The 10,813-nt window shown below is 49.1% G+C and overlaps 1 pseudogene across 1 annotated transcript; it reads left to right on the top strand.

The window, feature by feature from the left end:
• Nucleotides 1-6,954: 6,954 nt before the first annotated feature.
• LOC146820792 (metabotropic glutamate receptor 1 pseudogene) lies at nucleotides 6,955-9,166 on the top strand (annotated as a pseudogene). Its single transcript, XR_014962859.1, has 2 exons — nucleotides 6,955-7,559; nucleotides 8,235-9,166. The product of XR_014962859.1 is annotated as a metabotropic glutamate receptor 1 pseudogene (transcript).
• The last annotated feature ends 1,647 nt before the right edge of the window (nucleotides 9,167-10,813 follow it).

The raw sequence follows: 10,813 nt of genomic DNA, 5'->3' as shown, positions 1-10,813 counted from the left end.
TAGTAAGGTATTTTTCCCGGGTATGAGTTGGACTGAGAAAACGCTCCGTCCGACGATTCGTACCCGGTTTTTCCAGGATCGGAATCGGCCCCTTAATGTGGCTTAACGCTGCCTTGTAAATAAGGCCCTTTTCCCTCTATGCTTAGCGTGAAAGGGGTGGTGAGTGGGTGGTGCGGTGGGCGTTCCACTGCAACACCCATTGATTTTGATGCTGCCCCTTATTTACAAGGGCAGTGTTAGACTTGGTACCATTGGCTTGAGTCTCCTTTCCACTTTTTGCTATTGCCTCATCTGTTTTTGTTGGTATAGATGCTTTGGGGACTTTGCCACTGCTGTTCAGGGCCAAAGTGCAAGTGCTCCCTATTGTAAAGTGATGTAATGGATTAGTGATTCCATGATTGGTTATTTGATTTACTTGTCAGACCCTAGTACAGTGCACCATGTGTGCCCAGGGCCTGTAATTCAAATGCTGCTGGTGGGCTTGCAGCACTGATTGTGCCATTCACAGAAGCAACTTGTAAAATGTGGCTCAGGCCTGCCATTGCAGAGCCTGTGTGCAGTCTGGGACTGCCATGTCGTCTTGACAAGTGCGCACACTTGCCAGTCCCTAAACCTTCCCTTTTCTGCATATTAGTCACCCCTAAGGTAGGCCCAAGTTACCCCTGTGGGCAGGGTGCATTGTTTGTGAGGTAGGACATGCTCTGATGTCTGTAGCATGTCTTGATTGTGAACTACTGCCAATTTCCTGTTTCACTATTGTAAGGCTATCTGTTCCCATAGGCCAGAATGGGCAGTTAGTTTATAACATCTTATAAATATAACTGACCCAGGGAACAAGATAGGAAAATAAAGTTTAGTAAGCCTGAACACAGAATGTTAAAGTGCATCTTTTAATGTGTGTGATTTTAATATTCTGTGTTTGAAAATACCACTTTTAGAGAGTAGGTATTTTCTTGCCTAAATATCCAGTGTGCTTCTGCTAGGTTTATGTATTGCATGTCTGGCTTGTTAGTGACAGGAGCTGGGAGAGGGCTGTGGCTCCAGCAGTCTTATGAGTCAGGCCTGGGCTGAATAGGACCTGCATTGAATAGAGAGTAGGGCGATGAGATTTCCTTTCACTTGCCTGAGCCTTAATAGAATAATGAGTAGGGGAAGGAGATTTCCTTTCAGCTACCTGGGCCAGGTCTGCTTTCAATAATGCTGTCTCCACCTCCTGCCAGGAAGGTGCACCAGAGAGGACAGAACTGGTTTTGGCTGGGTGCAGACACTCTCTGCCTTCAGAGACAAAGGATTTGTGTATAAAAAAGGGGGACCCAGACCCCAGAACTTTAGATCACTTCTGGGAAATCAAGAGGAACCTTTACCAAGGAGAAGAAACTGGAGAAGCTGAAGGAGGATTACTGCCCCTGTGCTGTTTGCTGTCTGGGGTTGGCCTGCTATGGTTGCCATGGAAAGGAGAAAAGGACTTTGTTGTTTGCTTTGCCATCTTGAGGAAGATCTCCAAGTGCTTGAACTGAGCTTGCCTCCTGTCTGAAGTCTCAGGGAAACAAAGACTTCACCATCAGCTCCCCCTGCATTTCCTTGCTGGGAATTCTAACCTACATAGAGGTGCCTGCAGCTGTTTAGGACCTCTAGAGACTGTTTGTCGCTACCAGCTGGAAGCACGATACAATGACGAATAAGCGTGTCGCATCCGCACTGACACCCAACGCATCGCTGAGCCACGGGAAGAAGCATGCCGCATCTACACCGAGTCCCGACACATCACTGTTAGACCTGGCACCTTGGCGTGAGTCTCCCTTCCACTTTTTATCGCTGTGCCTCATGTGTTTTCCTGGTGTTAGCTGCTCAGAGCACTGTGCCACTGCCAACCAGTGCCACAGTGCAAGTGCTCCCTATTGTAAAATGTATATGTTGGTTGGATTCCATGATTGGCTTATTTGGTTTACTGTCAGACCCCAGTAAAGTGCACCAGGAGTGCCCAGGGCTTGTAAATACAAATGCTGCTGGTGGGCTTGCAGCACTGGTTGTGCCACCCACAGAAGTGGCCTAGGAAAATGTGTCTAAGGTCTGCCATTGCAGAACCTGCGTGCAGTCTGGTACTGTCATGCTGACTGGGCAAGTGCACCCACTTCCCAGTCCCTAAACCTTCCCTTAAATTCATATTAGTCACCCCTATGGTAGGCCCAAGGGCAGGGTGCATTGTAAGCATAAGGTAGGACAAGCCCTGATGTGTGTGGCCTGTCGTAATAGTGAATTACAGCCATTTTCCTTTTTCACTATTGCAAGGCTACCTGTTCCCATAGGCCAGAATGGGCTGTTAGAATTGTTACATCCTATGATCCTAACAGACCCAGGGAACATGGTAGAAATTCGAGTTTAGTATGCCTGAACTCAGAATAATAAAATACATATTTTAGTAAAGTTTATTTTAATATTCTGTGTTTGCAAATACCACTTTTAGAAAGTTGGTATTTGCTTGCCTAACCATTTCAGCCCGCCTCTGCTATGATCTGTATCTGCCTGTCTGGTTTGTGTGAGTGACAGGGCTGGGGAAACCCAGAGGGGCAGGGCTCGGTAGCCTGGTGGTGAATAGAGAGATTGACATCCAGATGGGTGGGAGGAGTGCACCTGGACTCTGAATAGGGCTGTGCTCTGCCACCACAATGCTGGCTCCACCTCCTGTAGAGCGGCTGATGTCTCTGCCCTGCACCTTGAATAGAAAGTCAGAGTCCTGTCAACAAAGTGGTCAGGAACTGGTTTGGACTGGGCAAAGGCCCCTCTACGCCAGAGGAACAAAGGAATTAGGGGTATAAGTATTGGGACCCTGCTCCCAAGAAAGTAGATTCTGCTTAACAAGAAGAACCTCTGCCTGAGGAGAAGGAACTGCGAAAGCTGTAAGGAGGAGTACTGTCCCTGACCTGGGGGATTGGCCTGCAGTGGTTGCCTTGCTGCTGAAGGAGAGGAGAAAGACTGCAAAGACTTTATTTCCACTTGTGCTTAAAAAGATCTCCAAGGGCTTGGAATAGAGCTTGCCTCCTGCTGAAGTCTCAGGAACAACAGACTTCACCCCCCAGCTCCCCAAAGTTCTTTGGAAGTGCCTGCTGCTGTTGTTTGGCCTTCTGAGGGACTGCGTGTCGTAAGGAGCTGGAAGCGCGACTCAAGAAGGAGAAGTGTGCCGCCGTCGGAGCTGTTGTCGTTGCATCTCGTAAAGTGTGTCGCCGCTGCAGCATCGCATCGCATCGAGTGGAAGCGCCTCGCATCATCCAAGAAGTGTCACGCAACACCGAAGAAGCGTGTCGCCATCGCAGCCATCGTAGCTGACGCATCGCACCGCATCAAGAGAAGAGTCTCGCATCGAGGAAGAAGCGTGTCGGGTGTCGCCATCGTAGCTGTCGCATTGCACCGCATCAAGAAAAGCGCCTCGCATCCACGGAGAAGCGTGCCGCCGTCGGAGCTGCTGTCATCGCATCGTGTAAAGGGGTGTCGCCGCTGCAGCATCGCATCAAGCGGAAGCGTTTTGCAAACGTCGGAAAAGAGTGCCGCTGCCAAAGCCGCTGTCGTCGCATCGCGTAAAGGGTGACGCCGCTGTAGCTGACGCATCGAGTCGAGTCTTCTCGCAACATCGGAGAAGCGTAACGCATCTGGAAGATCTTCACGTCTTTATTTCTTTGCACCAAAAACTTCATTGCATCAACATCGTTGCAACACTTTCGTTGCCCTGCGTGTCGCATCTAAAAGGTACATTGACTTAAAGTGTCGCATTTAAGAACTTAAGAGAACTAAGCAAACTTCTACCAACTAAAGTAACAGTATTGTGTATTTTGTCGTTTAATGGTCTTGTGGTAACTCTATATAAAGAATCCTTATTTTTAGTATAAAACCTGTGTGGTGTCCATTTGTAGTGTTGTCACTTGGTTACTGTATATGTTCACAAACGCTTAACCTATAACGCTCTGAGATAAGCCTTGTCTGCTCGCGCCAAGCTACCTAGAGGGTGAGCAGGGGTTATTTTAGGAGTGTAACCCCTTACCCTGACTAGAGGAAAGGTTCCCTGCTTGTCACAAGTACCTACCTGTGCCAACCAGAGAACCCGGATTCTAACAATCACCGAGAACATTGTCGCAGCGCCTGCTGTGCGGCTGCAAAAATACACTCATCGGAAGAGATCGTCGCATTGCAAGGAGCCGCATTTTGTTGCATCGCACCGGAGCGCCGCATCGCATCGAGGCGCCATCTTGTTGCATCGCAACCGGAATGCAGTAAGAAACCGACACATCGCCTCCTCTCTGGTAAGGAACAGACACATCACCTCCCCCGCGCTGCAGTAGGAAACCAATGCATCGCCTCCCCCAAAGCAAGGAACTGACGCATCACCTTTCCTGCGACCCTTTTGTTTGTTTTGTGTGATGCATCTAAGGTACTTTTTGTTGGAAATAACCCTGGGTGTAGTTCGCGTAGTAGCACTACACTACGCTACGCGAAGTGCACATCGCTCTATGCAAGCTACGCGTAGCTACACGAGCTGCGTAGTGCGGTAGGGAAAAGGCTGTTCGCACTGATTGCACAGTGCTGGATGCTTGTCCGCACTGTGCAATCATAGCAAACGGCATCTTGCACAGTGCAAGCGGCCGTTTCCTGCTGCTCGAGTAGATTTGTACTCGAGCTGCAGTTTTCTCAATGCGGACTGTTAGTTTCTCATCGCGAGCGGTCGCGAGCATACGCGACCACTCGCAATGAGAAACCTGACCTCTCCGCATTGAGAATCTCACCGGGAGGTTTATTTAACACGCTCGCGATCGGCAACTTGATGTTGCTGATCGCGAACGAGGAAAAAGTCTCGCCAGGATGTCATTTTGCTCGCTCGCAGGTCACCGACTTGACGTTGAGGACAGCGAGCAAGCAAAAAATGCCCGCTACTCTACGTGTTTTTGCACTGTGCTACGTGCAATTCACGTAGCGCATAGTTGCGCAAACTACACAAACAACGCGCGCGTAGCGTAATCCTATGCCCAGGGTTAGTTGCAAAAGTGTCGCATTTACAACTTGCATTGAACTGAACTATTTCTACCATTTTACCTATTTTAGTACTGTATTGTGGATTTTTGTCATTTGGTCTTGTTTAGATAAAGATTACTTATTTTGCTAAACTGGTGTGGTGTCCATTTGTAGTGTTTAACTGTGTTACTGTATGTGTTCACAAATGCTTTACACACTGCCTCTGAGATAAGCCTGTCTGCTCGTGCCATGTTACCAAGGGGTGAGCAGGGGTTATTTTAGGGGTGTATCCCCCTTTCCCTGACTAGAAGCAAGGGTCCCTATTTGCAGTGACGGCCCGTGTAGGGCGTTTTACCGGGGCGGTGACGTGGCGCAGAGGAGGGGCAGGGTGGGGGGTTGCAAAATGCGGCAAACGGCCGATTGCAGGTAAGTTACGAAAAAAATTAATAAAACGAGTTTCGTTGTGCGCGCTGCATCGCCAAATGCAATGCAGCGCACGCAACAAAATTTGTTTTATTAATTTTTTTCGTAACTTACCTGCAATCGGCCGTTTGCCGCATTTTGCAACCCCCCACCCTGCCCCTCCTCTGCGCCACGTCACCGCACCGGTAAAACGCCCTACACGGGCCGTCACTGCCTATTTGGACAAAGGTGCAAACCATTGCCAACTACAAACCCTCAGTTCTAACAGGCAGCGTAAATACAAGGCAGCGCCAAAATTAAGACCAGGGAAAACCTGGTCTAAAGTTGGTGAAACGAGGAGAAATGCTTTATTTCTCCTCGTTTTTGCTTTTTCCATGTGTACTGTCTTGTGCAGCACACACTGAAAAAGCAAAAAAACCTTGGATTATTTATGTTCCTTCCTTCCTACACATAAACAGCTTAAAAGAAAAATGCCATTTTGTGACTTCCATGTTTATTGCATTAAGCAGCACACATAGAAGTGACAAAATGGCTTTTATAGATTGTTTATTGTTACAGACGTGCAGTTGGCCGTAGCACCAGGACAGGGGGAAACGCAAGGCTGCACCATATATTTGTAAATATGGTGCAGCCTTTCATTTCTGAAGTGGCGGAGTGAGGCGTAAAGCCATGGCTCACTCCGCCACTTCCATGTACATATGCCCCTGCGTTTGCTGGTTAGTGTACATGGAAAACGGGTGCATTCTCTGTTGCTCCCCCAAAGCACTTGGCTGTACTCGCTGACCCGCCCTTGCGCCCAATCCTAGAGGCGTCCTATGCCGTGGAACAGACTCTTCGTTTGTGAACAGGCGAAGAGAAACGCGGGGCTGAAAAAGAAGAAACAGAGCTGCCTGTGCGGCAAACCACGGCTGAGTGTGTGGGTAGTGTGTGCGGGTGTTTACTGGCAAGTGGGCGCGAGTTGAAGAAAGAGAGACAGGAAGGAAGAAAACGAGATAGAGCGGGATGGACAACGAGAGAGACAGCGAGCAAGGGATATTGAGTCAGGAGGGCACAGAGAGACAGGGACCGCAACGCTAGAGACTGTGAGATACAGACAAAAAGAAACAAGGAAAGCTTGTAAAATAGATGGAGATGAACTGATTAAAGCAGAGAAAGCCAAACATAAATAGAGCGCTAGGATAGACCGAGGGAAACAGAAAGGCGGGAGCCAAAGAGACACTGAGAGACAGCTCAAAACAAGAGAGTCACAAAGACTGGGCGGTAGAGTCAAACGGGGAAGCGGACGCACGGGGGTTTAAAGAGGGGTGTGGAACAGGTAAACACATGGAATGAGAGTGGAGAGAAGCGCTAAGAAGGAAGAAAGGGGGCGAGCGAGAGATGAAGAGACAAACGGAGACCTAGAGGCAACGAGTGATAGGGGGACGTAGAGCGGCAGAGGAGAGTGAGAGAAGGCCAGCAGGAAGAGCATCGGTTGTGGAGCCAGAGGAAGGCAGAAAGAAAGAGAAAGAGGCGAGGTAGAGCAACAGAGGGCGAGCGAGAGAGGCAGAGGCGAGATGGAAAGAAAGCGAGGAGGGAGAGGGTGAAAGAAGGCGAGTGATAAAGGGACAGAGAGGAAGAGAGAGAGAGCCCTCCGCCCACTGCGTGAGTGTCATTTGAAGTTTAGGAGGTGTGCCCGGTTTTCTTGTCACTGGCTACGTGCCCCTACTGGTCCTGGGGTTGGAGAAAGCGGGAATCCCCCAGTGCGCTCGCCGCGGTGCTGAGAGCCGTTCACGCCGGCGGGTGGTGTTGCTGGTGCTGCTGGGCTGGGAGGTAGGGAGGCTGCTGCGGTGCGGACGGTCGGCGCCTTGGCAGCCTCTGAGCTGTCCATGGTGCTGAGAGCTGTATCTGTAACCAGAGAGGCAGGTGCACGGGGCAGCCGGCGAGGAGACATCTCGAGACGGCGAACACCACGCTTTGGCATCAGTGCGCTATCCAAGGTCGCTGATCACAGATGGAACACTCGATCAACAGCGTGGCACCGGCTTAAAGACCAGCACCAGCACACCCAGCGCCAACACACAACCAGGACATCCCTCTCGAACAGCAGCGTCAGAAACTTCAAATCGTCAGCGCCCAAATCCACTTTGGCGAGCCCAAAAGTATGTATGGAAACGTAGGCATGCCATGAAAGCCGACCAGTACTTTGCTTGGTTTCCTTAGTAACGAATTTATATTTTCTCTGCTTCAATATCTGTCTAGTGTTACATTGCATTTCCGTAAAAACTGGCGTAATCGTGCCAAAAAGTGTGTATGTCTTTAAAGTCTTGTTCGTTCTTTGCCCGCATGGGTACTGTTATGAGCGGGCATATTTTGTGATAGTTTTAATAATGGATGAGGTATAATTGCATGTGTATTACTTGACGCGTTATTTTTATTCGACCATATTTCCACGCCAACCACATTCTTGCGGTTTCTGGGTTTAGGTATGTCAATATAATGTTGTTGGGAAATATTCTTTCAAGGTATACGGCGCACGAAACTTTTTTACGGTCCCGATACATTTTCACTAAATGTAACCGATTTGTTTTGCATGCTACTAAGAATGTGACAGAACTTTTTGTGAACACAAACTGATAAAACAATGACACAGTGTGCATTTGTCACCCAATGTAACTGCCTGTGGCTTTCTTTTGACATCCCTCTGTGATGAAAACAAATGTTGACGCTGACGGGTAGAAAATGGGCTGGGAAATTCTGCCTCTGACAGTGACCTCCGAGTCCTGACACAGTTCCATCTAATCATAGTTATTCATGTCTTCCTCTTTTGTCAATAGGAAACCAACTCCTGGAGTGGAGGCTGTCTGGACGCCAAGGGTCTTCTCCTCCGAAAACAGCTGCTCCGAGGTTTATTCTGGGAAGGACCGCGTGCATTGAAGACATGTGTCGGCAGAGCTCCGCGAGCTGCCCGGCCTGCCTCTGGATGACCATATGCAACAAACTGCTGGGGATCCTGTTGGTCACCGTGCCGGTGATCTTAATCAAAGAGGAGATCCTGCCTCGGCAGGTGGGTCGACGGATCTTCATGTCAATGGGTTCCGCTCCGCGCTCGGTCGCCAGGATGGACGGCGACGTCATTATCGGAGCCCTCTTCTCTGTGCACCATCAGCCCACGGCCGAGAGAGTGCCCGAGCGCAAGTGCGGAGAGGTACGGGAGCAGTACGGCATCCAGCGGGTGGAGGCCATGTTCCACACCCTGGACACGATCAACGCAGACCCGACGCTCCTGCCCAACATCAGCCTGGGCACGGAGATCCGCGACTCTTGCTGGCACTCGTCCGTGGCCCTGGAGCAAAGCATCGAATTCATCCGCGACTCGCTGATTTCCCTGCGGGACGACAAGGACGGGGTCCCGCGCTGTCCGGAGAGCGGGACTTCCCACGGCCCAACCAAGAAGCCTATTGCGGGCGTCATCGGCCCCGGCTCGAGCTCCGTGGCCATCCAGGTGCAGAACCTGCTGCAACTTTTTGACATCCCACAGATCGCCTACTCAGCCACCAGCATTGACCTTAGCGACAAAACACTCTACAAGTACTTCATGCGGGTCGTGCCCTCTGACATCCTGCAGGCCAGGGCCATGTTGGACATCGTCAAGAGGTACAACTGGACCTATGTGTCTGCAGTACACACTGACGGTAAGTTCAAGGCCAAGCAGTCAGCAATGCAAATCTATTACATTCTTATGAGTGCCAGGCAACGAAAGCGCTAATGCATGCAAAGTACACTGCTTCGTTCTGCCTACACCCTTAACAACTGTAGAGCCGCCAATCAACGCTGCCTCAAACACCACCCTTTGAGAAAGGGAAAAGGCTGGCTGTGAATGACAGCGTGCCCACACTATCTCACGTCAGCTGTAAGCAGTTCATCCCTCCTGTTTTTACCTGGCACGCGCAGTTTTGATAGATCTTTTTAAAATTCAAGCACAAAACTGCAGAAACACAAATTCAGGACAGGATGGCGTGCTTGCTTCCTAGGAAGAACAGCCCGAGATCACTGGAATGAGTTCCCTGAGGGGAAATAACTCTTTCCAGCAATTTGTCCCTATTGGTTCCTGTATGAAGGAGATGCCAATTAGTGAAAAACAAACCTGCAGTCCCTGCAGGTTACAGTCTGGTACATGCCCTGATTCTAATATCCATCTGTGCCGACAGTAACCTCAAAATGAAAACAAAACACGCGCATCGGTCTCCTGCTTTCTCATTTTTGTGTATTATATGCCAGCAAGTCAACTGCATCTCTTTACTGGGAACAATGAAACTTTTGACTGTTTGTAAATTACAGTTGGGTGGATTCGTTTTTTGTATTTTAAATACAGTTCAATTCTCCCTTTGAATATTTGTTGATGATAAATATGCTTTATTTGATGTACACTATGGACTCTATTAGCACACACACACTAGCTTCATCTGATGTGCCATAGGAGTGGGCTGGACCAAATTACTCAGCAGGTTTGTCTAAATTATGTGGAAAGAAAAGGCAAATTATGCCACATAATGCGGCTCCCATTGTGATAATATTAATTCACGATTTTGTCATATTTAAACTTCGCAACAGTGCATGTGCCTAGTTTTGACCTCAAAAGTACAGCTTAATGTAAATGTAAATTGATACTTGTATAGCGCACTACTCACCCGCAAGGGTCTCAAGGCGCTTGTACGAATACCGCCGTGGAACCCATCCTGGCTTTCCCTGTGAGGCGTCCACTCCTGGGCACCCCCAAGGTGGAGGCCAGGCATCCTTAGCGTTGTGGGGGCCGTTGTGGAGATTAAGCAAGCTATTGCCCAGAGTTGCAGAGTGGGACTCCATGATTGGAATAGGCACCGAGGCAAGAATTATCAGGTCCGTGGAATTTTTGAGCCGAGGCGGGGAATTGAACCCTGGTCCCGGGCTAGACCTCTGCATCAGGGTCTGCCGCTCTAATCATTGAGCCACACTTCTACACCCATATACTGCAATAAGCAACAGAAAGGTGATGAGTCAACCTTTGGGAACAGCCTTCCACTGCGCAGCAGCACGTGTCACTGCATTTTTAGTAACTTTTGATCTGTTTGAGCTAGAAACATTTTTTGTTGACACCGGCAGACTATAGATCAGATGATGGATAATGTGGCAAACCTATGAATTATGTGGAAAACGCTGCCGTCGCAAAATCACATACTTCTAGGAACCCTACTTGAAACCTAGCATGCAGTAAGGACCACGTGCATTCGAACAACCTTGACATCTACAAATATTTCCGTGTTAAAATTTAAAATCCACCTGTTGATTTTTCCTAGATCATTATCCTGTAAGGAATACTGGGGTACCTGCATGAGGAATCATGTAAAATTATAATAAGTTTGCCCACACAGATTGG

This window comes from Triturus cristatus, chromosome 6 (assembly GCF_964204655.1).
Source record: "Triturus cristatus chromosome 6, aTriCri1.1, whole genome shotgun sequence".
Classification (NCBI taxonomy): Eukaryota; Metazoa; Chordata; class Amphibia; order Caudata; family Salamandridae; genus Triturus; species Triturus cristatus.
The sequence above is the reverse complement of the archived record's forward strand: the minus strand, read 5'-3'. Positions and strand labels throughout refer to the sequence as shown.